We start from the raw sequence: 27,972 nt of genomic DNA, 5'->3' as shown, positions 1-27,972 counted from the left end.
TTTAGCTCGATGTGACAGGATTAATCCGTCTTGGTTTGTGAAATGGTTCTTAGCCGCTGCACTAGGATTTTGCCAGTCCCACGTTTTTAAAACTGCAATGATTTGGTTCACCTGGTCACTATGAAACAGTGCTAGTGTAAAACTAGCCTGTTGAGCTAAGATTGCACTTTTTCCTGTAGTAAGTAGCAACAGCTTCAATTTGAGTAGTGCTGTCATTATAGTGGAATGTATTACTTTGATACAGTAACTTCAAAACAAAACAAATTGAGGGCATGCAATTTCATTTTTATTTTGAAAGAGATAAATATAACCATAACACAATTTATTTTGTGCAACAGCAGATAATCATAATCTGGTTCAATGCCAAGTATACACATACAAGGAATCTGCTTTAGTATATAATGGTGAATACATAAACACGGTCTAAGGAAAGAAGTTGTAAGAAAAAGATAAATAAGAGAACGATTATAAGAACATTTTTTACATTTATAATATAAATGTTGTAAATATATTTAATATGATAAAAATTGCCACATGGAATATACATACAGAAAAATACAGTCAGATTTGAAAGGGGTAGTGTTATTTCTATGGTATAACTGTAGAATGGCTGTAGTAAATATTAACCTAACAATAATTACAACTTTTTTACATTAATAAAAGCAGTATTCTTTTTAGGGTAGTGTTAAATATGTTCGTTATTCTCGCGTTCAGGAGAGAAGCTTTAAAATGATACTAAATGGAGTCTCTGAGAAGATTCAAATGGGATACTTTAATAAAAAAAGGCGCGGTAGTGTTACAGACAGAATATTGTTCAGGCAAAAAACAGCTGTGATCCGGTGCCGGTACCAGATGTGTTCGGGGTACCATATGTGTTCGGGGTCACGACGTACGACGTCACGACGTAATGACTTCAAAGACGTCACGCATTGTGATTGGCTGTACGGTAATTTACCCACGCTGTCTAGAGTATAGAGGGGTTTTTTGATCATTACATTACATTGCTGACGCTTAAGTGCATTCGACCAACAAGATAGAAAGTTGAAGAAATACAATACAAACTTGAAGAAAAACCAAGACGAATGAGGAGAAGAATAAGAGAAATCGAAGGTAAGAAGTATATAACGTAATATGGTAGGTAATATGTAATATGTTCAGTGCCGTTGGTACGTTAGTTCAAACGGTAACAACGGACTATTTTTCTTAGCGGATGCATGTCAATTTAAATCAATACATACAACTATTTCACATGTACAATATTTTCTTAGCCCTAATACTTAATACTACTTATTTCGTTTTGATTGTTATATTTGATTATATTATATATTATCGATAAATTATATATTATATATCAATATGATATACTTTTCTATATAATAGATTATCAAAAAAAGTATTTATTAAGTAAGGGATAATGTGCAGCAATCACAATCAAGTCCACAATCGAATCCATAAAGACAAAGTAAATCTGTTTACAGTTGTTTCATATGGATGTTGAGAGGTATCCATATATCTCTTCATTTTGCTCTCAAAGTGCACCAGATTGATGCATTTAACTTCAATATTAAAAAAGAATCAGTGCTTGGAGTGCTTGTTCTTCCTTCTGTCTATCTGTATCTGTGTATTCTCATGTTCCGATTAACCCAGCCAAATTTTTCTTCTTTTGTGTCTATATCGACGCCGGGATCTTGAGTCGAGGCTGATCCTCTTGCTGTGGTCCCGCATCCTGGATCCTCTATCCTGAGTTCTGGATTAAGTCGTGGACTTCGGGTCGTGGCTGAACCTGTCTCTGCGGTCCTGCCTGGGTCTCGTCGTGCTGCCTCCCTGAAGGCACCCACAGGATTGTTGACATCTTCGTGGATTCATCCTCTTATTATAGACACATGCATTTCCTAATATTCGGTCTACCTATGTTGTCAAATGTATTATCTCTTCGATTTACACACGGCATCTATTGCACGTCTGTCCGTCCTGGGAGAGGGATCCCTCCTCTGTTGCTCTCCCCGAGGTTTCTCCCATTTTTCCCTTCAAACTGTGGGTTTTCTCTGGAAGTTTTTCCTTGTACGATGTGAGGGTCTAAGGACAGAGGGTGTCGTTTTCTTCTCATACTGATATTCTGAACAAACTGCTGTTGTATTAGCTGTAAAATGTCTTTACTGTAGGGTATTTTTATTATTTGTACAGCACTTTGGCTCGACCAAAAATCGTTTATAAATGTGCTATATAAATAAAACTTGATTTGATTGATTTGATTTGAAAGGGTGTGCGCAAAGGTTCCATATCAGGACCAATAATTTCACCATATACTGTATGTAAATAATCTCTAATAATTTTTCAAATGCTGCTTTCCACTTTTATGCAGATGATACTGTTATTTATTGTTCATCCTCTTCTATAGAGCAAAGTCTTGATTTCCTCCAGTCTGCCTTTGATGTTATTACATCCCATTTATCTCAACTCAAGTTAGTATTAAATGCAGACAACTCCAAACTCATGATATTCTCAAATGGCAAAAAGTTAACTTCTTTTCTCCCCAACATTTGTACTGTTCAAGGGACTGACATTGACATTGAAAGGGTCACTACATATACATATCTAGGTTTTATTATTGATCAGAACTTATCTTTCAAGTCACACACTGAACATTTTGTTTTAAAATTAGGTTTCTCCTTTCAGACAAGGAAACATTTGATCTCTGCAACGTTTTTACCAGTATTGGATTCTGGTGATCTGCTTTACATGAATGCCTCTGACCAGTGCCTAAAGAGTTGGATACTGTGTACCATTGTGCATTATGTTTTATTACATACATATATATATATATTGTGAGTTTGGAATAAATATGCACTTTATGAAAATTATTAGTTGGTTACTGTTAGTAAAAAAAAGTCAGGTTAATACTGGATGTTTGTTACACTTGGATATGTTTTCTGTAACATAATTATTCTCCAGTTTATGCATTTGAGTGACTTGCAGTTAATGCTCGACATTCAATTTAAAACCTTTATTTATCCAGGTAAAATCCCATTGAGATCAATGATCTATTTTTCAAGGGAGACCTGCAGCAGTAGGTTCCACATGAAGACATAAAAACATAAACAACAGAACAACAAAAGGACATCATACAGCAAAGATTACAGGGATTACAATTTACATATCTATCCACATGTACAGGTACCAACAGCATCTGACTGTGCATCCAACCGAGCTTTAAAAACATGTAGTGGTACCAGCTTGGTAATTTTACATTCTTTTTGCAGACTGTTCGAAGTTAGTGGAGCTGCACATCTAAAAGCTTTCTTCCCTAAGACAGTCCTAGCACTTTGCACATTTAATAAAACCACAGCGTGAGATCTCAGGCAATAAGTACTTTCAATTTGCCGAGACATCAGGGAGCAGAATAAGATGGTACTTTATCCAACATTGCTTTGTAAATGAAAATGTACCAGTGACTGAGCCTCAGTACAGTAAGTGATGGCAAAACCGCCTTGGTTTACAGTGTACAGTGATGCGTAAGTGCTTTACAGTTTGTCACAAATCTCAGTGCACTGTGATAGTAAAACCTTATTGTGTAATTATATATCCAAAGCAGTCGGAAGTCAGAAAATCATTAGTGATGTTTAACCACTCAGAAGACAGCCCATCAAAATGAACACATTGGGACCTTTCAGAGACGTAGTTCATCTTCTACATATAATAACGGACAAAGTGAAGAATGAAGTGTAGGCTATGTTTAAATGTTCGGAATTTGACCGTGTATGATGGTCCTCTTGAGTTGCCTTACAGCCAATGGCGTACAGCCAATGCTCCGTTTTCATGTTTTTTTAACATGTTTTTCACAAACATTTTCACACGCTAGGAGCATAGGAATAATTAAATTCGGTTCGTCATGATCTGTAGATGTGATTTGCCCCCGAGCACCCCTGGGTAAATTACCGTACAGCCAATCACAATGCGTACAATGCGTGACGTCATTGGTAAGAGACGGCCCCCGAACACATATGTATCCCGAACACATCTGGTACGGTTATGGCTAGAAAGGATCCGTCTTGTGTAAAACTCTCGCGAAAGTTTGGCTGAATGTCACATGGCTGAATGTTTACGTTTGACAGGCAGCCTTTCAGTTACGATCGTTAACATCAGTGGGCCACAGCAACTGATGATGAGAAGCTAAACTATCTATTAATTATGTCAATTACAGGGAGTGTGATTGTTGAAATAGGGTGTTAGCGATCTTGCTGGTGTTCAAAGAAGAATGACAACACTGAAGATCACAAACACTATGGTTTATTTTTTATTCACAGGCAAGTCAACGTTGTCGCAGTAAAAGTCCCAAGATAGCTCCTGGTGCAATAAAATGTTCCCTTGCAGTGTTTTACTATTATGTCTGATGTTTCTCTATTAATATTGCTACTGCATTAATGTGTATGTTGCATCATGTTACTGCTGTATATGTGTTTCCGAGCCGCTCCGATTACAACGAGAGTTACAACGAGAACGTGATGTCATATTTACACTAGACGGATCCTTTCTAGCCAAAACCATCTGGTACCGACACCGGCTCTCGTGAGCAAGAGAAGAGAGAGAATCCCTCGTCCGGTGCTATTAAATATATCCTCTGCTGGCTCCGCCCCGCCAGCCGGCTCGCCTCGTCTCTAATGTCCGTTGTTGCATTTAAACAGAGGATTGGTACTTTTCACATTCAATATATGCTTAACACGCCTTTTCTCCTCATATTCTCTTTCATCACTTTTCATGTAACACATTCTAAACGCTGTAATCAATACTCTAAAAAAATACAGAAAATACTTCACGGCTGGTTTGGTTTCCGGTCATTCCGGATGTTGTCACATGCTACTCTTGTCTGTAAACAATAATGTATTCAAATAAACTGTACCTTCATTTAATAATCAGCATTGTAGTATCTCGACATCTATAGTTGTAGTGTTAAATCAGTAGGTTTCGGTTTGCACCACTCCATGTCATTTCGCTACTAAATTCACCTCTTTAGGAAATCGTATATTAGCCACATGCTAAATGCTAACCGGAGATGAAGGTTTTTCAGAATAAAAGCTTAACTGGTTGTGCACGAGAATGTCAGGTTTTTTCAGTATAAATCAGCATTTTAACTGATGGCATGTTTAAACTAAATTATGCCATAAAACATTGATTTTAATTTCTAATAGTCCCTCCTTACACACCTAAAAGGTGTGTATAATACTGAAATCAATGAGTTCTTCATCGGAACTTCGCATAGTACATAACTCATATTACAAACATACAATCTAAATGGAATGGTTCAATGGGCTTAACTTTACAAAAATACAAAATAAATTATTTGCCTGTGCTCAAACATAAAAGTTTTCCCTTGTGTATAACTTCTAGTGTTTACATTCAATATCATTCTTCAAAATAGCAGCAATGGCTTGGTATCAGAACATTTCTTCCTCCCTCCTTTCACAGAAACCGTTCTCAGACCACGCTCAGTGTTAAGGCACTTGTTTTTACAAAGTGAAAAGAAACAAACCATTTTCGAATAGCAATGATTTATACAACATGAACTCTACCATATTAGAATAGTATAAAATAATAAAGTCAAATAAAATAAACTATCTTGAAATAGTGTAAAATAAATTGGAAGTATACAAATATACTATCTTGGAATAATATAAAATAAATTGAAATGGATTCACTCCATTTTAGCATTTTATTTTGCTCACTTCTTCACATGATTTCATCATGTGAAGAATCACATCGGCTGGACATTCATTGAACAATCTCATCTCCGAACATCCATGTCATTCTACATCATTCAAACTAACTCATCATTGTCATCAACATCTGTATACGGGGTGGCGTTCTACTCTGGGGTACGCCATTCTAGACAGTCATTTCTGGGAGAAGATTTTGGTCAGTTACAACAGTTGTAGAATTTCATCACTTAAAAGTTCCTGCTAAGTACCTTTGGGTGGTCTGTTCTAATGCAGTGATAAAGTCCCTGAAATGGGGTGAGAACCAGTGGAATATCAATCGCGCATTATACTAATTTATTTTCAATTATGGTCTACTTAAATAACTATGCTAACCCCTTTAACAGTGTGTGGAACCTTGGGTGCCGAGCATGTGATAATTACTCCCTCCTTTAACAAGGACTTTAAAACAGAATTCATTTCATAAATGGTTTGTAGTTCAATTCAGGAATTTACACTTATGGCAGATATGTTTCTCCTTTAAATAACATTTCTAAATGTCAGGTCATCCCTGATTAAATGGAGCTGGTGGCGCTTGTGTTTTAAAAAACTCATACTCTGGTGCTCCCTGTGAAGCTGCAAGTAAGATTTAAAACATCTGCAGGGTGGGTTGAGTGACCCCTTCTCCCTGAACGATATTTGTTGTAAAATATGCACCATCACAATGAGTGATCCAAGGCCCCGCATGTATTACTCCCAATTATATTAGTTTTTTTAAATTAAAATGTGCAATCTCTCTTTGCCCAGTGTCTTTTTAAAACTCTACATCTTGGACGAAAAACAAATGTTATTTCCACCTTAATCTTCCCTCCTGAGGTAATAACCATGCTACAATGGAGAAATCAATACTCTAGATTGGAATACCATCTTTGGCTTGGTACTAGCTCTACCTTTAACATTTTTCCTACAAATAAAGATTTGTCTACTCTTATAGAGTGGTTACTAAAACTATCCCTTTAAATTGTAGATTTATTTTGTAACAAATTAAATCTTCCCCAAATTCACACATGAATTGGAATCTCTTAAAGAATAATTTGTTTATATTATGAAATCATTGAATAATATGTTCTACCCCCAGTGTGTTTTTAGCATTATTTAATAGTTTCCTCTTTCTTAATTTATAAATTTACCAATTGATTAATTTATGGCTAATAAATCTTTTTCTTTAAGTATTTCTCGTTGGTGAATAAGTGTGTTTATGTGTAAACTCACTCATTCCCGTTTTCCTTCTCTCCCACTCTGGTTGTCAAGCCACAACCCCCTCGCGTTCTGCCGGACCATGCCAACTCCTCCGTCCCGTCTTCTCCTCCGTCCACCTTCTCCTCAGTCCATCCACTCTTGGATCCTTCCGCTGTAACTCTTTTCAGTGTCCCATCTACTTTGCATTTCATCTCCTCCTTTACAGTCTCTACTTTGTTGCATGGAAGGCGTATTCCGCTCTCATGTCCCACACTCTGCTCTTGTGCCAAATCCCATGGCTCAGCTTGGAACTTCATGTCCTGTGGGGGACCAATGAGAGTTTGCCTTTTTATGTCACCTGGTTTTGGTTCTGGATGCCTCAGGTGGAGATAGTTCTGGATGCAGTGTTGGAGTTGTTGGTTCAGCTCTGGTTCTCTGTCTGTTCGATGGAGGAGGAGGAGTCTTCCGTGGTGAGGTCTTTTGTCTGCTTGGACGATGGGGTTGTAGCGGTCTGACAGGCGGAGAGAGAGAGAGAGAGAGAGAGAGAGAGAGAGAGAGAGAGAGAGAGAGAGAGAGAGAGAGAGAGAGAGAGAGAGAGAGAGAGAGAGAGAGAGAGAGAGAGAGAGAGAGAGAGAGAGAGAGAGAGAGAGAGATCGATCTCAGGACGCATTTCCTATAGTTAATTCTAACACACTGAGGTACAATAAATCCAATCTTTCCCACTCTATTTTACTAACCATACTATCTTTCTTAGATGTTAAATGTCATCTAAGCCCAGTTAATGTCTTCTATTAATTGTACCATATCCCTAAACATTGTTTTCACCCACTGTAACATGTTTACTCCAATTAACTCTTTCAGGAAACCACTTTCTTCTATAAATGTAAATACCTAGATGTTTCAAGCACCACATACTTCACACACTAAAAAAGAACGTCCCCATATTTTCTCCATCCCAATTAAATCTCACTGTTATTTAGAACATAAGTAAGTTTTGTGACTGGACCTATCTGTGCAATGTCGCCACTATCTGCTGGGAAATGTTGTTCATAGAGTTTGTACGTACTGCTGTACTTGTGGGTTAGTAGCCTGTTTCTACTGTAATCATTTTCAATAATTTTACTCAGGTCACCGGTCGGTTGTTCATAAACTTAACAGGGGGTGTTTCTGCTTCAGACTAAAACATGGATCCAGTGTATTTAGAGATTCCCCTAATCTGTTAATCCCCATCACTTACATATCCCGATCACTTAAACCCATCTCATCATTTGATACAAGAACTGCATATAGGGGGGGTGAATCATCTTGATTATAACCGCCTCACCTTTGGGAATGAGTATTTCTAACTCCTCCTCTTGTTGCACAGGTGATCTTTTGGCTCTGGGGATAAGTGAAAGTCTCTGAAACACAGCTGGAGTCTTGTTAGTGATGTGGGCATTCTTTATGAGTGAACTAATGGTTCCATGTTTTACTTGATATTGTGCTCCCCATCCAACCAGAAAGGTGCCAACTGTAATGAGCACAATCGACAATGCTATTCTAACTCTTATCCCTAGGGCACCCCACAATTGGTTTGGCTTTGTTCTCGTCATCATCTCTATTTTATCCCTGGTTGTGTCCGTTACAGAATTTAAATAATGAGTACAAAAATAACATATACAAAAAATTGGACTTTTTTTCAGATGTAAAACAAAAAATAGGTTTTCACATTAATGTACAATCTATAAAAATCTATAGACAATTTGTCTTTTGAGCTGTTTCTATCTTTATCTTATTTCTATTTATTGTTTTGTTCAAGCTCTGCCAAATCAGTCCTAACTCCCAATAATGTTCTGGAAGTTGCCAGTGAAGGGTGACAATGTGTGAGGTGGTGTCAATTTGCTTCTTTTTCTTTACCTTTAAACCGGAGCGTGTGTGAAGTTTGTTTCAACTTTTCACGCTTCCGTTCACCGGGGATCAGCGCACTGTCTTTTGTGAACTTTCACCCTCACCCATTCACCTGGCCGAACAGGAGTCTCTTCTGGTATCTCGTCTGGTATCTCTGTAGTTTTCCTAGCCTGCTGTGTAGACAAAACTTGCATAATATTACTCAGAGTTCTGACATATTCATCCACTTCTATTTGTCTAATATCTAAAACTGGACCACTCCCTCCTTGGAGAAGGCCCAAGCTTCGGCATACCTCTTGTTGTTATGAGACCTATTGTTGACTACATGTTATTATTTATTAACTACAACGTCACTGAAATCAACATATCTGTATAATCATGACACTCCCTCCTTTGAGCATAAAATGCTCAATTAATATTGCAATGATTACCCTATTATGAACAGGACATGTAAAACCCATAACGTTGCATTAAATAAATATAACTTCTCCGTGTACCCACAAGGGGTACAAAAATATCGTATGATGTATGGTTTTCTGATGGTATAAATGCATATTCACTAAAAAATCTGCCATGAGCACAAAAAAATAGTTTACTTGTTTCAATAATGGCTTTTGTCATGGTATTATGCATCATCGTTGTTGCGAAAAACAATACCCCTGGTGTCGCTAATGCGTCTCAATAATTCGAGGATTAGAGGATTGGTTGACACTGCTGAACTAACATGATAAAATAATATTTCTCCAAACTGGAGGGAAAATATGAACTATTCTCACAGAGAGTGACCTGCATGAAGGGCTGGTGCCCCTCACTCAAAATGAGATATTGCCTTACGCACTACACTATAAATCAGTAAAGTTACTCAAGAATAAATAAATAAAGACTGATTCTTGAAACTGTTATAAAAACCCTACAACTTCTTCATCCAAGCTCTCAATCAGTGTTATGTTATTTAATCTGCCGCTCATGCCTTAAAACAGATACTTCAGACTGATTATAAAATTGTGTTTATGAGAAAAATGTAATCTGACTCCATAAATCACATAATTGTTTGATTAAAAACTATACTTCCACTAACAATAAATGAAGTTCCCCTTTAAACACAGCCCCGGTCTTCTGACGAGGTCTATCTTTGTACTGGCTGGAAACTGTTGGGCCAGTCTCTGTCGCTCCGTCACAGTTCTCCCACTAACAGTCACTCTCTAGTTCAGCTGGGTTCTTGTTGACTTCTTCACTGGTTTGAGACAAGCGACTAGGGATGTAACGATATACCGAATATCGCGGTATCGCGGTAAATAAACTTCCCAATACCGTCGTGAGACTGACAAAATCTACCGCGATGTTCAAAAAAAAATTATTTTAAAAAAAAGTGTTTTTTTTAAACACTTTTTTTTTTTTAAACACTTTTTTTTTTTTAAACCTTTATTTAACCAGGTGGTCCCATTGAGATCATCGATCTCTTTTTCAAGAGAGACCTCTCTAACATGGCAGCAAGTAGGTTACAACATGAAAATAAAACAACAGATAACACAAAAGGACATCGTATTTACAGGGCTACATTTACACACCTAGAGACATTGACAAGTATCAACCATATATTTATATCTCGCCCTGTCAATAAGCCTGGCGTTAGACTTTTTCGCTGTCCGTCATTTCGACAGACAGGATCTTAAAATATCCGTCATAATCCCTTATTACCCGTCGGGTCTGAAAAGTTCACGATAGAGCATGCTCGTGAACTGTCAACGGGGGGGGGGCGGTGTTATGCCGAGTGTACATGCACCTCGCGGGACGCGCACAGCGTAAAGCAAGACCTCCCAGACATGTATTGATCTGTACGGCAAACTACGGTTTTGAAACTATATCATTTCCTTTTGGAGGGCATGCATAACACGGCATAACACCAGAGCCTGGCTGCGGGGAAACGTTGGCGCTGTTCCGAGTTTGTTCTAATCTGTCAAAATGACAGACTGCGTTCAGATTTTTCCGTCATTGTTAAATAAAATATTCGGTTAACGCGACCACTGGTGTCCCAGCAACATCAGTACCAAGTGACAGAGTTTTTTCCAGAGCAGGGGATATTGTAAATGCCCAAACATCCCAGCTTATAAATACCTGGAAATGTGGACATTCTCATATTCCTAAAAACCTGTCTGATGATGCTGAGTGAGTGACTAGTGAGTTTGAGTTGAGTTACTTGAAAAACTAAAGTGAAACTTGATTTATTTTATTGCAGGGTCTGATTATTAAATGTCCTTGTTTATTTGTGAGATGCAGTGGCATAAAGAAAACAAAGCTTACTTTGTTTGGTAGTACTAGTAGGTAAAAAAACACTGGTTTTCTTGTTCCAGTCTGTTACTGTCACTTTGTTTTTGACACTTTAAAATACTGCTATCCTACAAAAATGCTGTAAAAATCAGATTTATTATTTAATAAAAAAACATTTTCCGAGTAAAAAAATGTTTTATTGAAGAAAAAATAATTCTGATTTTTTTTTTTCTTCCCTTTATTATTCAATATCGCGATAAATACCGTACCGTGGACTTGTTATCGCGATATTATCGTACCGTGAGTTTTTGGTATCGTTACATCCCTACAAGCGACCCTATTGGAACACCTCCCTTTGTAGCCAAACTTCACCACAGCAGAATCAAGTTTCTGTTTTCAGGTCTGGACAGCTTCACGTCAGGTGTATCGCCGCCCCTTGCATATTTTGGGTGGAAGCCCATCGTCTTGACCTCACTAGCTGTGTCGACACAATATTTTTCTGTGTGGGGGAACAACATCACTTGTAATCTGTATCCTTCTCATAATTACAAAAATAGTCTGCTAAATGTTCTACTGTGCTACTTCTAATCTGTGGATGCTCTATGTGTAAATGCAATATTCTACTCACTATCTTTTAAATAACATTCAACCTCTCCCTCCTGTGCTGACATATGTGGTTCTATGTAGCTGGATTTCAAAATACTCTAGTGCTGAAGATGCATCACCTGATGGTCTGGTCCTCTAAGCTTCCTCATTGTTGTGGTTGATACCAGGCTGTCAGTGACATTTGGTTCATGTTTGGAAATCCTGTACGTCTTTGACATCTCTGGGACCCCCTGCCTCCGTCATCATCATGGAAACTGCATGGTGGGCCGTTGTTTGGTGCATGTTGTGGATATTTCATTTGTTGTTGTGGACAATCTCTAGCCCAATGGCCCAGCTGATTGCATATGTAGCATCCCTCAAACCGGAGAACTTTTCCTCTGCCTCTGCCTCCTCGAAAACCTCCTGGTTGTTGGTTCTGCATCTGATTCTCTGGAACTATCTGAGATTTAACTGTTTGAGATGTCTGCCCTGCATTCTCTGGTTCTTCCTGAGCTTGAATTGTTGGAGGTATCTGCCCTGCCTTCTCTGATGTAGCTGCCATTTGCCTTGCCGCTTTCTTGTTTTTATTAGCTTCGGCATCTTTCTCAGCTATTTGTATCTTCAAGAGTCTTAGTTGTAATGTTTTAATTTCTTCGTCTTTTTCCCTCTGGGTTGCTTGGTATTTCATATCGTGGTAAATGAGATGTTGTCTCTATTCTTCAATGGGTATAGCGTCTAATGCCACCACATCTCCCAGGCTTGCCTGCACTGATTGGGGAAGGGCGTTAATGACCGCGTTATTCCACAGCATTACAACAGACGGTGAAACGTCATGTCGTTCTCCAGTGCAGTCCTCCCACACTCCTTCACATCTCTTCAGGAAGGCATACATGTCTTCCCCCGGTTCTTTTCTCAGGCTGTTGAGGGCATGTAAACTCTGTGTTGTTGGGTAGATTTGAGGAATGGCAGCCCAATACCTCGACCTGACTTTGTTGAAGGAAATGTAATCTGGAGAGTTGGTGCATTTGGCCTTGGAATCCACTGCTCTTGCCTCTAGTCTTCCTTCTATCCGTCCAAGCAGTGCCCTCATGTCTCCCAAGCACAGGTGGTCTTGGACTGTGTATTTCTCCAGATTATTCACCCACTTCTGACCTCCTTGTGTGAGTGGAGGTAGTTTTGCCACTAATGCTTCCATGTCTCTGTGAGTCCATGATTGGTATTTCAATCCTCCTTCTCCAGCCGCTATCTGTCATGTAGGGAGGAGGCGCATCTGTCAGGCTTGGAAGGAGCTTTGAAGGTTGGATTACTGGAGCTTCTTCTGTCTTTTCTTTCTTATCTTCCTTTGCTGTGAGCTCTGCTCCTTGAGCCAGATACATGCTGTTCGTTGATTCTTGGCTGACATATTTTAGATGGAGTACCAGACTTGTAACTCTAGATTTCTTTTTTCAGCTCTGTTCATAGCGCTTTTAGCAGGTCCATACCAAGGGGGTTGTCCATTCTCATAGTCAACTACAGCTTTTCTATGGGCTTTCGTTGGTCCAGGCTGATCATCTGCTGGAAACAGTCCTCTCGTTTGCCACTGTTCCAACAGTTTCTCCATATGGTTCCATGTCTTTTGTCTAAGATTTGGAGCTGTTATAGCATCTGCCCTTGATATCTGCTGTTGAGCCTGGCTCTGCGTCTAGTCTCAACTTAGTTTGTTTTGGTGACATGTTCTCTAATTATTTATTAACTTATCAAAGATGAAGCACTAATCTTCTGACTGGCACCTTCGTTGCTGTTCGTCCAAACTTTAAATCTTTTTTTTTTTTTTTTCGCTGCTCAAGGTTTTATTAATATATATATATATTTTTTTTAAGTTATATATATATATATTTTTTTTAAGTTTTAGGTAAAATATTAATAAAGTTAATTAATATATAAAAATTATGAAAAATTAAAATATGAAATGTTAAAATAAAAATTGTACCATGTATGGTTTTGGCTTTGAAATATGAATATTGGTTCAAATCTAAATCTCCTGTGTACAGTGCATACCGAAGTGTATGAAATTATGCTCATGTCACTACCTGTGTTAGCTTCAATAAATTGGTGTTTGAAAAAGTATTATGTAAAGTTTCTTATCTTATAATTAGAAACCACTTGCAATCCTATCCTGCGATCAAGCATGTGTTTATTTATAACACTTAAAATTATACTTCAAAATGTTATGGTGTTTCTTCTATGTGTAATAATTCTGTACTACCACCAGAGTGTGCTATTTTAATTTCCAGCTTAATCCACTAGGGAATAGCTGTTGCAAAACGTACTTGTTTATAACAAGGAGAAACTTATTTTCCTTAAAAATATCTTTAAAATAGGAAGAACACTACACTATGGTTAAACAACACAGCAAATAACCGCCAAAACACATTTGCAGACAAGAATATTCACAAAACCGCCAATACACACTTGCAAACAAGAATATTCACAAAACCGCCAATACACACTTGCAACCAAGAATGTCCCAAAACCAGCCAATACACTTTTACCAGCAGAAGTACTTCCAATAGTTCTAACTCTGACAAGAAGTATGATGTTCTTTTCAAGATGGAATGCCTAGCCTCGGTGTGTTAAAGCAAACACAGTACTTCAATTAGCATTTCATGAAATGGCGACTGCCGTGTGGTTCAATGTGAACATGAGGTCAAGACAAGATGACAACTGGTTTTCCAACCTTTGACCTGAAGAACAAAGGGATTTGAAAAAACACCTCGTGTGGTTCTCACAGTGGAGTTGAAATAATGGCGGGGTGATATTTTGTCTAGTAAATTCAACACACAACACTGTAGTTTAAAATAACATTTCTATTTAGTTTACAATGATAAATGGGCCTTATACCCTTACATCATAGCCCTCTACCCATGTACGTAAATGTTTTGACTTTAAGAGCCAGTATGGTCATCTCTTCTGTTTAAACACGCTATTATGGGACAAAATGGGACGCTATCCAAACACAATCAGAAGAATATTGTCTATCTAACGCACGAATGTCGCTTTTTCTCGTCGTAATCCACATGCAATGTCTTTTTGAAAACAGAAAAAAGTAACCACTGAAAGCTTCAAACTCCTCAGGCCTTTTCCTCGAAAAATGACTTTTTTAAAACAGCCTCACACTGTTGTTAACACAAACACTCACTCCAATAACCGTAGCTTCCAACTTTGGCTCTGTCTTTGCCTCAAGCAGTCCCGACTGCTTAATGGCCTAAAACCATTCACGTTAACTTAAAACGTAACAAGAGACACCTATTGAATTGATTGGCCTCTAGCCGACATGTAATAACAGACAAACGAATAGCATGCAGGGTTAAATAGAGCAAAAGAAAATGAACTCACCCCGCCTGTGACAAAGCAACGCCACGTGTGGTAGGATACCAATGTTTATCAATTTAGGCTTGTTTTAACTTAAATTTAGGCAGTCTTTCTCAGGAGTCCAACTTACCAGACAGACACACACTCCTGTTGTTCACTATGTAATCTATTGAAGATTTTGAATAAAGAGGTACTTCTTTACCTTTCTGTATGGGCCCGAGTGTATGTCTGCCAGCATTGTTCAAGCTCCTTTGAAAACTGCAACTCCTCTCCCAGTGGAACGAGATCACGTCAGGGTCACCAATTTTTAAATATGTTCGTTATTCTCGCGTCCAGGAGAGAAGCTTTAAAATTAGACTAAATGGAGTCTCTGAGAAGATTCAAATGGGATACTTTAATTAAAAAAGGCGCGGTAGTGTTACAGACAGAATATTGTTCAGGCAGAAAACAGCTGTGATCCGGCTCTCGTGAGCAAGAGAAGAGAGAGAATCCCTCGTCCGGTGCTGTTATATATATCCTCTGCTGGCTCCTCCCCGCCAGCCGGCTCGCCTCGTCTCTAATGTCTGTTGTTGCATTTAAACAGAGGATTGGTACTTTTCACATTCAATATATGCTTAACACGCCTTTTCTCCTCATATTCTCTTTCAAGAATTTTCATGTAACACATTCTAAACGCTGTCATCAATACTCTAAAAAATACAGAAAATACTTCACGGCTGGTTTGGTTTCTGGTCATTCCGGATGTTGTCACATGCTACTCTCGTCTGTAAACAATAATGTATTCAAATAAACTGTACCTTCATTTAATATTCAGCATGGTAGTATCTCGACATCTATAGTTGTAGTGTTAAATCAGTAGGTTTCGGTTTGCACCACTCCATGTCATTTCGCTACTAAATTCACCTCTTTAGGAAATCTTATTATAGCCACATGCTAAATGTTAACCGGAGATGAAGGATTTTCAGAATAAAAGCTTAACTGGTTGTGCACGAGAATTTCAGTTTTTTTCAGTATAAATCAGCATTTTAACTGATGGCATGTTTAAACTAAATTATGCCATAAAACATTGATTTTAATTTCTAACAGTAGCACACATTCAAAACTTATCGAACTGAAACAAGTGCACTTCTTTTGCATCCAAGTAGGGATGCTCCGATCGATCGGCCGCCAATCGATATCTGCCGATACTCACTCTCTGCCGATCAATCGGTGCTCTCTAAAAATGCTGATCGCAAGAGCCGATCGCATGACGTAAAATGATGGCGTAAAATAAATGACACTTCCCTCTGTGCGAGGCAAAACAAGCTCGCCAAAATGGCTTCACCAGTCTGGCAGTATTTGAAGTTGTCCGAAAATGACAAAATAGCGGTATGCAACGTGTGTGAAGCAGAAATCCTGCAGCTCCACCCGCTGTGACGGACCGGTGAGCGGAGCAACACACACACTAATGCCCCTTTCACACCAACGCGTTTTCAGCTCCGGCTCGGAGCTAGAGCCTGAAAAGTACCGTTTTTTCCTGTTCACACCGCAGCGGCGCCGCCTCTTAGCTCCGGAATCCGGTTCACTTCCAGCTCCAAAAAATTGTCAGTCTAGAGGCAAGAGCTTCGGAGCTAAGAGTCGCTTACGTCGAGGCGTGCAGGAAACTAAACCCACCTCCCCTGAACATGGGTCGACTGAAGAGTCTCGTCATGCCTGCCTACAAGTAGTAGTGCTGAGCAAAGTGACTAGAAGGCAACCACACATTTATAAAAAGAAACGCACTTTATAAAGTCAAGCAGCACTAACCAGGCTTCGTGTGATTCTGTTTATTTGTATCTTACTTTGACCATCCGTTCACTGTTATTGATCATTGTGGAGAGCAGGCAGACGTTTTGTTTTGTATTATAGCAGCTTTCGGATGGAATCAATACATGGGCTGCACAGGTTGTCGTGTCCGACTATCACAAATAGAATCATAATGGAAAATACGCCGGTAAAATGTGCCTGTAGAAAACGGCTTATGCCACAATAGGATAGCAATAGCAAGTAGTCAGTTTACCTTTGGTTGCTATGGTAACATCACCCATTTTATACCAGAGACACTTTAATAACAGCGTTGTGATGCCAAACAGCGTCAATTCAGACTGACACACATTCACTTAAGGGGAACTGGGGATATGTATCAGCTGCTTGTGTGACAGTCAGACAGTGAATAATTTAGAGCGGCCGCTGCAGTGTGAGCTAACCGGGAGCTAACGGGAGAATAAACTCCAGTGGACGAGCAGTACTGCCAACCCAGTCTCATGGCATTTCGTGTTCACCAACACGATTTTTAATCGATTGATTCGTGTTCACCAACACGATTTCCCCCTTTTTTTCGTGTTGCACAGCACGATTTTAAAAGCAATGTATTTCTACTGGTAATGTGTTTCGTGCATGCAGCACGTCTTTTTCTCCGGTCGGGTCGTGGAAGACCGGACGCTGTCTGGTTCATAAAAACATGTTCTTACCCAATATCAAGCCACAATTATTGCTTTTATTTTAAATCGTATAATTTCGGACTTTTTTTTTCGTCTGTGAGGAAAATAAATGGGGCTCAGAGCCTCAGAACACTGAAATCTGTATTTTTTAAATCTTTTTTTCTTCTAATTTGTTATTCTTTTCAAAATAACACACTGTTATTTACTCACCAATAACACACAATTATCCTTGCTTTTATTTATTGGTTTAATTCCGTAATCTCGGGCCTTTTTGGCGTCCTTCAGGAAATGAATTTCAAAATAAAAATAACCGGAAACAGACGTAGGCATTTCGAGCGATTACCCAAGATCCTCAGCTATGGTTTAAGCTCGCTGATTGGATGGATTAGCCGCAATGCATGCTGGGATTTGGTGTTTATTACGCATGGGCGGTATCATTTTTTTCATACTGTCATACCTTGCTGACATCATACCGTGGTATACGGTATATGACGGTATCAGTCCCAATTTAAGGGGTAATTTCTCCCAAAAAAAAAATGTTTACTCACTATATCAAAAGCCCCACCAAAAATATTTTCCACCAGCCGCCACTGACGGTATGACTTGGGTCGACTTGAGTGAGGTGGCGTTTGGCGGCAAATAGATGTTTCGAACGGTATATTATATGTTCGGTGTAAAATGCAGCCCGAGCCGGTAGACGCTCGCAAAGTGCTGCGACGTGCGCGCAAGTGCAAAACAAGGGCTGCATACAGGACACATTGTGCAAATGGCACATTTTGAGATCGGATACAGGACGCGTTTGTAGATGTCCGACGTTGTTTCCATAGTGAGCTAAGTTAACAATATATCATCATACATAAACATTTTCCGGGAGTAAATACTTGACTTATTGAATAAAGTTTGCTATATTCACTAACTAGTTTGGCAATATTATTCCGTGCATGTGTTAAAAACCTTATTTCCATTTGATTCATTGGATTACTCGCGTGAATGTTTAGCACGTAAATGCTTTAGTTTTTAAAACCGTCCGACCTCGACTACAAAACCATCAACCAGTTGCATAGGATTAAAAAATGTCAACACTCACTCACCCCGTATTAAACATTCCCAAAGAAGTGCCTCTGTCTCTCGTTGTGCTGGATGAAGTCACTGGCGACGAGTAAACCCAAAATAGTCCCAAACTGGCGCAGAGACATTTTTCTTTTTTAATAGTTGTCCGAGTTCGGGGCCGGCAAATGCTGCCGCCATCTTGCTCAGCTCAGCTCTGTGCTGAGCTCTGAGAGGGGGAAAGACGGACTGCCCTCCCCTGCCCTCTGCTGGCGCGTGCTGTGCATTACAACCAATGTCGTCCCTGTCAAAACTCTGTGTCAGTGTAGTAGAATGAAACGCATCTGTGATTTGGCGCACAGTCTGTGACGTCACGGTATTGAAAATCATACCGAAGTTATTTCGAAATACCCTGGTATACCGTAATACCGTCATACCGCCCAAGCCTAGTGTTTATATGATATGAAATTCGGAAAACATTTTTAAAAAATAAAATAATACTTAATTCCGAGTGTTCTTGCTTTTCTCTTTGAAAGTCATCACATAACGGCATTGTAATACACGGTTCGGCTGCATTACATATTACAGATCTGCCGTAGTTCTTTATTTATAGAGCCCTGATGAGAAGACCTTTGGAAAAACTGGAAGAAATGCCGCCGAAACTGAATACTTAACGTGGATCATAAATATATCAACAATTAAACAACATCTTCAATTTCTCTTCACACAATACGTCTCCTTGCAGTATCAACCTTAATTCGGCTGACTTTTATATTTGATCTAATTCGTAGATAGGTTATATTTACACCATAACGGTGCACAGCTGATATAAAAGGACTTTGATTTTCTTTGAATTTAAGAATGTAAATACTGAGTCTGAAATAGTATAGCAATATGCTATAAAATTATGTGAACACATGAATAAAACTACACATCTTCAGATGTTGTACATACATAAGTGTCCTACACTAATAATACAAAGTTATTATAGCTGTGTGTACCTTGTGTGCACCGCCTAGTGGTTAAAGCACGTTATTTAATTATTGTTTTTATGTTATGTTTGATTAAAAAAATATAAAGAGTACATACTTTCATAGGGGGAAAGTAGAAGGTCTGTGATAGAAATATAGAATATAAAAAATCAAGAAGATACTGTAAGTGATCTCTACAATAAAACAGTTTAGAGCAGGATGTACAAAGATATTAATAGGAGGAGGTGCAAAACAGAAAAACGAATTAACCTTTATTTAAACATTAAATAATACTTTAGATTAAGGTCCTCTTTTAAATAAGAAAAACTTTGGGGGTATCTACAGATAAATATTAAGCCTGACAAAGTACTTAACGTCTAATATATTGCTTTCCTGCAATGTTAACTATGCTGAAGCACTTATTTTATCTGATATTATACATATGAATTATACTCTTATGTATGTAGATAGTATAAGAAATGTGCAGAATATGACAGTTTAATGGTGGAGGTACAAACACATATTGATAGATGTCTTGTAATGTGCTGTTGAGGAACCTGTGACCCAAGATTTTCATTCATTGCATACACCATAGTTGTGTATATGATAAGTCAATAACCTTTGAAAATCTTGAAATCTTGAAAGGGATGTGCAAAATAGCCATTATACAGTCTTTAATTAATTATTAGTAGAGAATAACGAGTAATGAATATACTTTATTACTCGTTTCCATTCATGTCAATTGCAGATAAATGTTTAGTCTTCTCAAGCACCAACTATCAAATATCTCTCCTGATTGTTGGCACTTGGCAATCAGGTTAACCTCCGAATTGTGGAGTAGAATTACAAAGTAACAATGAGCTGTCAGATTTCACCCATTTATTAATTATATGTTTTACATTTGATAACACCAATGTGTTTAATACTGGCAACTTCTAATTGTGGGAAAAACGAAAACGTTCAGTAGAGACGTCCCATGGAACATTTTGCGAAACACCAGCATGTGTAGTTCTGGGGGGGGGGGCGGCGTTCGATTCCAGTTTTGGATAGTCTGGCGTGGTTTTGTTCCATTTCAAACAGCTGTTTAACGCTCGGCGTAACCTTGGCGCACTGCCACTCCAACATCCAATCCCAGCACTTGAAGATTAATCACGGTGACTGTAGTCCTAAACGATAGCTGGGGATTATGGGTAGTGTAGTGTCTTCGGCCATCCTAAACTCCTAGAGGCCTACGTCTGTTTCCGGTTATTTTTATTTTGAAATTCAGTTCCTGACGGACGCCAAAAAAGCCAGAGATTATGGAATTAAACCAATAAATAAAAGCAAGGATAATTGTGTGTTATTGGTGAGTAAATAACAGTGTGTTATTTTGAAAAGAATAACAAATTAGAAGGAAAGATTTAAAAATACAGATTTCAGTATTCTGAGGCTCTGAGCCCCATTTATTTTCCTCACAGACGGCAACAAAAGTCCGAAATTATACGATTTAAAATAAAAGCAATAATTGTGGCTTGATATTGAGTAAGAACATGTTTTTATGAACCACACAGCTTCCGGTCTTCCACGACCCGACCGGAGAAAAAGACGTGCTGCAGGCACGAAACACATTACCAGTAGAAATACATTGCTTTTAAAATCGTGCTGTGCAACACGAAAAAAAGGAGAAAATTGTGTTGGTGAACACGAATCAATAGATTAAAAAATCGTGTTGGTGAACACGAAATGCCATGAGACTGGGTTGGTACTGCAGCAGTCGTTAAATGCCGCTGAAACACATTAATAAACAATGAACCACGGCACTCTGGAGAAAAGTATAAGCTTAGAGAAGTCGTTATTTTATTTAATCTGACTTCGTATGATTAAAAGCAACACGATCATCATGGTCATGTGAGCGCCGTTGGGGAGCAAATCAGCGATGTAACCGGTGACGTCATGACGCAGCAGCGGCTGCACCAGTCGGGCTCTGGGCGGTGTGAACAGAGCGGGAGCAGAAAAGGGAAACCGGATCCGAACCAGAAAAGAGAAAAGCGCTGGTGTGAAAGCCGCATAAGAGTTAGTTAAAATAGCTAAGTGTGTAAGGACACACTTAGCTATTTTATCTACCTCTGGAACTACCTAAACTAGTTATAAATATATTTATTCTTCACTGTCGGGTCACTCATTACTGGATCAGTGAGCTGCATGAGATACCGACAGGCTGTCAGGAGAGAGAGAGAGAGGGGGAGAGAGAGAGAGAGGGGGGAGAGAGAGAGAGGGGGGGAGAGAGAGAGAGAGAGAGGAAAAGAGAGCGCTTCCGCTCATTTCTCCCGTGTTATTATCAAAAGTGAATGTAAACTTGAATAATTTACATCATTTGAATGTAATAATTATGTTTGTTGTTGTTTGTGGAAGCGCCAGTGAATGAGCCCCATTAACTGAGCCCCATTAACTGAGTTTTAAACATCACTTTAAATGGAAGATCCCCATAGGCCCCACCCACTCGATCGGATCGGCGATCGGTATCGGCCGATACTGATTCCGGCGATTGGCCCCAAAATTGGCGATCGGAGCATCCCTACATCCAAGGTTGACATATTTTGAAGTATTAAATTAGCTAAAAAATTATAAATTGGAAGTAGATATTTACTATTCCAAAGCAGCAAGAGTTAGAGGAGGTGGAGCTGTGTTTGCATTGCAGCGGTGTGTGGAAAGGAGAGAGAGCACAGCTGGTATCAGTGTATCAATGTATCATGGAGGGCCATGATTACTTCATGTGGACGTCTGTCTTGGTTAAACATATGCAGTAATCACTGCTGACACCAGCATTTCCTCTGGTCTCCTGGGTGAAGCTCCTGTGTTAACTAGCTCTTGTTTTTAGCATTTAAATGCTGACATTTTTAACATATTGTGGGAGGGGGGACATCTTCAACTCAACTACATTGTTGTGATGCGCTGCTTTGAGTATGTGCTTTTATAACACACAAAGGCAGCCAATACTACTAAATACTATATTTCTAGTGCAGCAGCCATACAATAGACTGAATGTGCAGATATCAAATCAGTTTCACAGTCAATGTTGCAGTCAACAAATGAAGAAAATACAAATCTGTGATAAATAATGCTAATAATACTAACAGAATATAGAGCAATACAGATTGCAGTCAACTAATATGGTCATTTACATAATACATTACATGGGGAGCTTTTATGAGAGAGTAATTAACCTCCTACATCTGTGTTTGTTGTCCCATTCACCTGGGTTAAACACTATATTTTATTTAGATTTAATATAAATAATGGATAAATCAGAGGATGTACAGAATGGAAAAATTGCAATAATTGTACACAAATAAAAAATGAAAAGAACATTTGTGAACGACTTGTTGATGTTTTCAATCCTTTTAGAAAAATTTAAAATCAATTCAAAAACTCAGAAAAATTATCACTTCAAAATGCTGTAAGATCCTTACTATGTGAAGAGCAGCTTCTAGAACACAGTCTTATGTGATATATATCAGTCAGTCTGCCACTTTTGAGAAGGCTTGGACCACATAGCAAGGTAGCTGCTTGGAGTTATGTTTGGCCAGCCAACAGGCTTCCCGGTGTCTCAAGTTACTTCCATCTTTTAAAATAGCACATTCTCACATTCTCAAACTGCAGCCATAAGGGCCACAGCCCAAGCTTTATCACCCAATGACGCTCGCTGGTGGTGCTTTAAGCAACTGTTTTATGTCCAAACCTTTCAATCTGCAGCACACCGAGGCACTGCTGATCCGAACACTGAGGTGTTAGGATCAGAGTGTGTCGTCTACACTCTCTAGGGGTTTAGCTTCAAGGCAAGCTCCAAAGAGTCTACAACTTCATAGAAGTACACACTGACAATACAATGTAGATGTGTCACTTCACATAATCAAGTTAATAAATAAATGGCAGTGTTGTTCCTTTGGCCTTTTATGGTGTGTTTACAGTCGAGGCAAAGCAAATTCTTTGTGCGGCACGTTAATATATAAAGTCAATGCAAAGCCGTTGATAGAGCCAAATGGAGAGAGTGATTCAACATTTGTTAACTGAAGCCAGTAATCTACGTGGTGCTGTCTCGCAAAAGCCAATCAGTGTTGAGATGATGGACCTGTCATCCTTTAAGTTGTTGAATCACAAAAGAAAACCATCAGCCATAGGCCAGGTATCTGTGCAAACCATAGACTGTCTAATGTGAAAAAAACGTTGCTGCGTTATTTTTGCCTGCATGACATAATTCTGAGTGTGCAGCAATAGTAGCTTAGCCTGTTTGATCACCATTCAGAAAACAGGCAATATGCAATTTTTTGCTTGCCGTCTATTTTTTTTTAGCAATCTTACAAAGCTTTAACTTAGTCTTTTACTAATTGTTATTTATTATGGTGTGCCTTGCGCAGCTTTTCAGTATGTTTATTGTAATTCAATTGAAATGTGTTTACTCACTTCAGTTCCCAAGATTTGTTCAGCTAGAGGTCGTAAAAACTGGTGAAATTCTCTGGGTTGTGTGTGTTTCCAGAAGACTTTATGAACCCAGTCCAGCAGACTTTTGTGTCCTGACGTATCTAGGATTTCAACAGCATTCACAAAGCAGCAGTGGTTATTTTTTTCCATTGCTAATGAAACGTTGTAGGTGTTTTCATGGAAATAAGCCCCGCCTCCTCTCAGGCTAGCTTGAGTGACAAATAGTGCCGCGGTCGAAATCAAGTTCACACAATAAAGTGAACATTTTAGAAATCATCACAACATTTAATATTTGATAATTTTTTATTTGATTACATCTTTATTAGAGATCTCACTATAATTTAATATGTTTATATGCATCTTATTTTATTTTTCTATTGCACATTCTTACTTCTTATATTTATATAATATATATATATATATTTTTTTTTTCTTTTTCACTATTTCATTCATTCTAAAAAGGAACAATTGTTACGAAAACTCATTTCGCACTGGGATTATTAAAGTATTTATTTTTCTGAAAACACTCAATACCTGACCAGGTAAAGTACACAGTACCGAGGAGTTGGAGTTCAGTGATGAGCAGAACATATGAATGAAGCTGTGAGACACATATTTAATTAGAAACAGCTGATTGGCTTGCAGACTAGCAAATACCTTGGTGACTTGCTAAGGTAACAGGTTTAGCTTTAAGTGGTTGAATGATAAGGAGAATGTGCCTTCTCCAAACTAAAGTGAATAAAGAGGAACACATATTAACAAAGCAAAGATGTGTAACCTCAATCAGGGAAGTTGCATTTAGATTATTGCTGCATATCGTGTCGTGGCGATAATCGCGTTATGCGCAAGCACGATGTTCCCATCGCAGGACGTGCGATTTTATTTTTTAACCTCTTAAGCCCCAAACCTGTTTTTCAGGTTTCAGGCTCAAAAATGACATTCCCAGAACAAATGACCATATCTTCCCTTCTAAAAGGGTTAAATTAATAATCTTTTCTCTCAAAGTAATTATAAACCTGTGAGTTGGATGTAGAAAAGTCAGAATCAATATAGATGCTTTTTATTTAAAAGAAAATTCAGATTGAACATGGTAAAAAACTGTAAATTATAGTGTCCGTCCAAAACATATGTTGAACTTATAGTGAAAACTAACCTTGGATGATGGGTTAGTAGATTAAAAGCTTTAGGAATCCAAAGTACAACATATAATAAGTACCCTGCATCAAGATTGATGCAAAACAAGTGATATGTGACCTTTTTAGAGAGATTTAGCAAAACAATATATATTCTGGGGCCATTTGGGTGGATTTTCCTTATCTCTGGCCCCTCTTCTTCGATTTTGACAATTGACATCTCTTTCTGACCGTTAAGGCCCTGACACACCAGGCCGATTTCGGCCGTTTTCGTTAGTCGGAAGACGAAGCGTGTCCTGTCGCCCAAACTCAATTTGGTGTGCCCCGCACCGTCGGCCGTGACACGCCTTATTTGGACTGCCTGACCCGATGCATGGCCGATTCAACATGCGTCGGGTCGGGCAGTCGGGCCAAATAAATCACTCTGATTGGCTGTTCAGCTAGCGAATCAGTGCATGAGAAGCGAAACGGAAGTGAGGGACGTAAACAAACGCTTTAAGAAGGCACAAAGAATGTCTTCCGCAAGCAACACTCCAATGGCTGATAGCTCCAGTACCGCACAAGACATGTTTTCGATGGACGAGAGTGAAAATGGAACGCACACGCTATTTGTTGTTTGTTTATATCACGGAGTCTGTTCTTCTTCTCTGTCTTCCGGTTGTTGCCTCTTTTGAATGACGAATAAACACTACCGCCGCCTGCTGGTAAGGAGAGTTATTGCCACTCACGCATGCGCAGTTCGTACGTGCTACTTGGCCGTCGGCTAAAGTCTTTGCGGTGTGTTCCAGTGCGACACATGGCCAAGACGCAGACACGAGAGGCGACACAACAGTCGTGTTCCGTCAGGACGTGTTCTTTGGTGTCAGTTTGGTGTGTCAGGGCCTTTAGAGCCAATAGAATCGAAGGGAAATCGTCCCACACACCCTCATGTTAAAAAGAGCGTAGGAATGGCCTGCTCTGATATTTGAAAACGGAATTGCAGTTTTATTGCTTATAGATTATCAGAACATTTCAAAGGGGACACAGTCACATTGGATATTAACCTATGGATTAACTACAGTATCGTTTTTATCGTTTTAATGCCATTGAAGACCAGTTTTGACTAGACAAAACTAAGGTAAGCCATGTTAGCGTTTTAGGCTACCTAGCGCCACATGTTTTGATGTACTTTTTTGTTGATAACGTTGCGAGTTTGTATCTTTCAGTGTTGAGGTGGGCACCGTTAGATTCTGTGCCTTTACGATGATAAACGATGTGTTGCAGCTAGGATAAGTAATAAGGGAGCTAGGAGTGATTTTCGGTGCAGTAATAGGTTAGCATTTTTTGCTCGGGGCTAATTCAGAGGCTCACTGTTAGCATTGTGTATTTAAAAAAATAATAATAATGAAAAAGATCAGTGAAATGAGTTTTTTCCCGTTATATGGATGTAAAATATTCCATCCATCCATCCATCTTCTCCCGCTTATCCGTGGTCGGGTCGCGGAGGTAGCAGTTCCAGCAGAGAGCCCCAAACTTTCTTTTCCCTGGCCACATCAACCAGCTCTGACTGGGGGATCCCAAGGCGCTCCCAGGCCAGCGAAGAGATATAATCCCTCCACCTGGTCCTAGGTCTACCCCTTGGTCTCTTCCCAGCTGGACGTGCCTGGAACACCTCCCTAGGGAGGCGCCCAGGTGGCATCCTAACTAGGTGCCCGAACCACCTCAACTGGCTCCTTTCGACGCGAAGGAGGAGCGGTTCAACTCCGAGTCCCTCCCAGATGACCGAACTTCTCACCTTATCCCTAAGGGAGACACCAGCCACCCTGCGGAGAAAACCCATCTCGGCCGCTTGTACCCGCGATCTCGTTCTTTCGGTCATGACCCATCCTTCATGACCATAGGTGAGGGTAGGAACGAAAATGGCACGGTAGACAGAGAGCTTTGCCTTCTGGCTCAGCTCCCTTTTCGTCACAACGGTGCGGTAAAGCGACTGCAGTACCGCTGCTCCGATTCTCCGACCCATCTCACGCTCAATTGTTCCCTCACTCGAGAACAAGACCCCGAGATACTTGAACTCCTTCACTTGGGGTAAGGACTCATTCCCTACTTGGAGTGGACAGTCCATCGGTTTCCTGCTGAGAACCATGGCCTCAGATTTGGAGGTGCTGATCCTCATCCCAGCCGCTTCACACTCGGTTGCGAACCGATCCAGTGAGTGCTGAAGGTCGCAGACCGATGAAGCAATCAGAACCACATCATCTGCAAAAAGCAGTGGTGCAATCCTTAGTCCACCGAACTGCAGACCCCCTCCCCCACGACTACGCCTCGAAATCCGATCCATGTATATTACAATATTACATTGCTGCTTGCTACAAAAGGAAAACTTGCGCGGCTCTCATGTCAGGGGTACTTGAGTGAGTGACATGCAGGCTCTGCATGCACAGCAAACCACCAATCACAATCATTCTTGATCAGATCACAGCAGGATAACCGAGCTAGCTCAGCTTGTTGCTCTGATAACTGACTACATGACTAAAATCCTTCATCCGGTTAAATATTGTGAAAAAAAACACCAATTGTATTGCATTAAAGTTCAAGAAAGGATGGTTTGCGGACAAAAAAAGCAGTCTTTTCTTCAATTCCTGTATTTTTTCATATCGCAATATATATTGCAGAGGAAGACAATGTCGCAATGTCAGTTTTTTTCAAAATAGTGCAGACTACATTTTGATAAGTGTGAAGGAGAAGAACATAAGACAAGCTTTTCCTTGCTGTTAATAAAGCTATAATTTAGTGGGAATGCTGATAACAGCATTCCAACTAACTGTTATTCTACGCACGAAAAGTTTATTATTACTCCGCTGGTATTTTGGCCCTCTTCTCATCCCGCATTGAACATCGCAGA

At 39.4% G+C, this 27,972-nt stretch overlaps 1 protein-coding gene and 1 long non-coding RNA gene across 2 annotated transcripts in view; one reads left to right on the top strand and one right to left on the bottom strand.

The window, feature by feature from the left end:
- LOC307020816 (junctophilin-1-like) overlaps positions 1-27,972 on the top strand; it is a 94,560-nt gene that overhangs the window by 28,493 nt on the left and 38,095 nt on the right. The gene's annotated exons all lie outside the window — the stretch shown is intronic.
- On the bottom strand, positions 495-13,429 carry LOC307020818. The gene is made up of 2 exons (XR_013802988.1): positions 8,254-13,429; positions 495-7,440 (listed from the first exon to the last, which is right to left on the bottom strand). It is a non-coding gene; the product is annotated as an uncharacterized lncRNA (long non-coding RNA).

This window comes from Notothenia rossii (assembly GCF_949606895.1).
Source record: "Notothenia rossii genome assembly, chromosome: 9".
Classification (NCBI taxonomy): domain Eukaryota; kingdom Metazoa; phylum Chordata; class Actinopteri; order Perciformes; family Nototheniidae; genus Notothenia; species Notothenia rossii.
The sequence above is the reverse complement of the archived record's forward strand: the minus strand, read 5'-3'. Positions and strand labels throughout refer to the sequence as shown.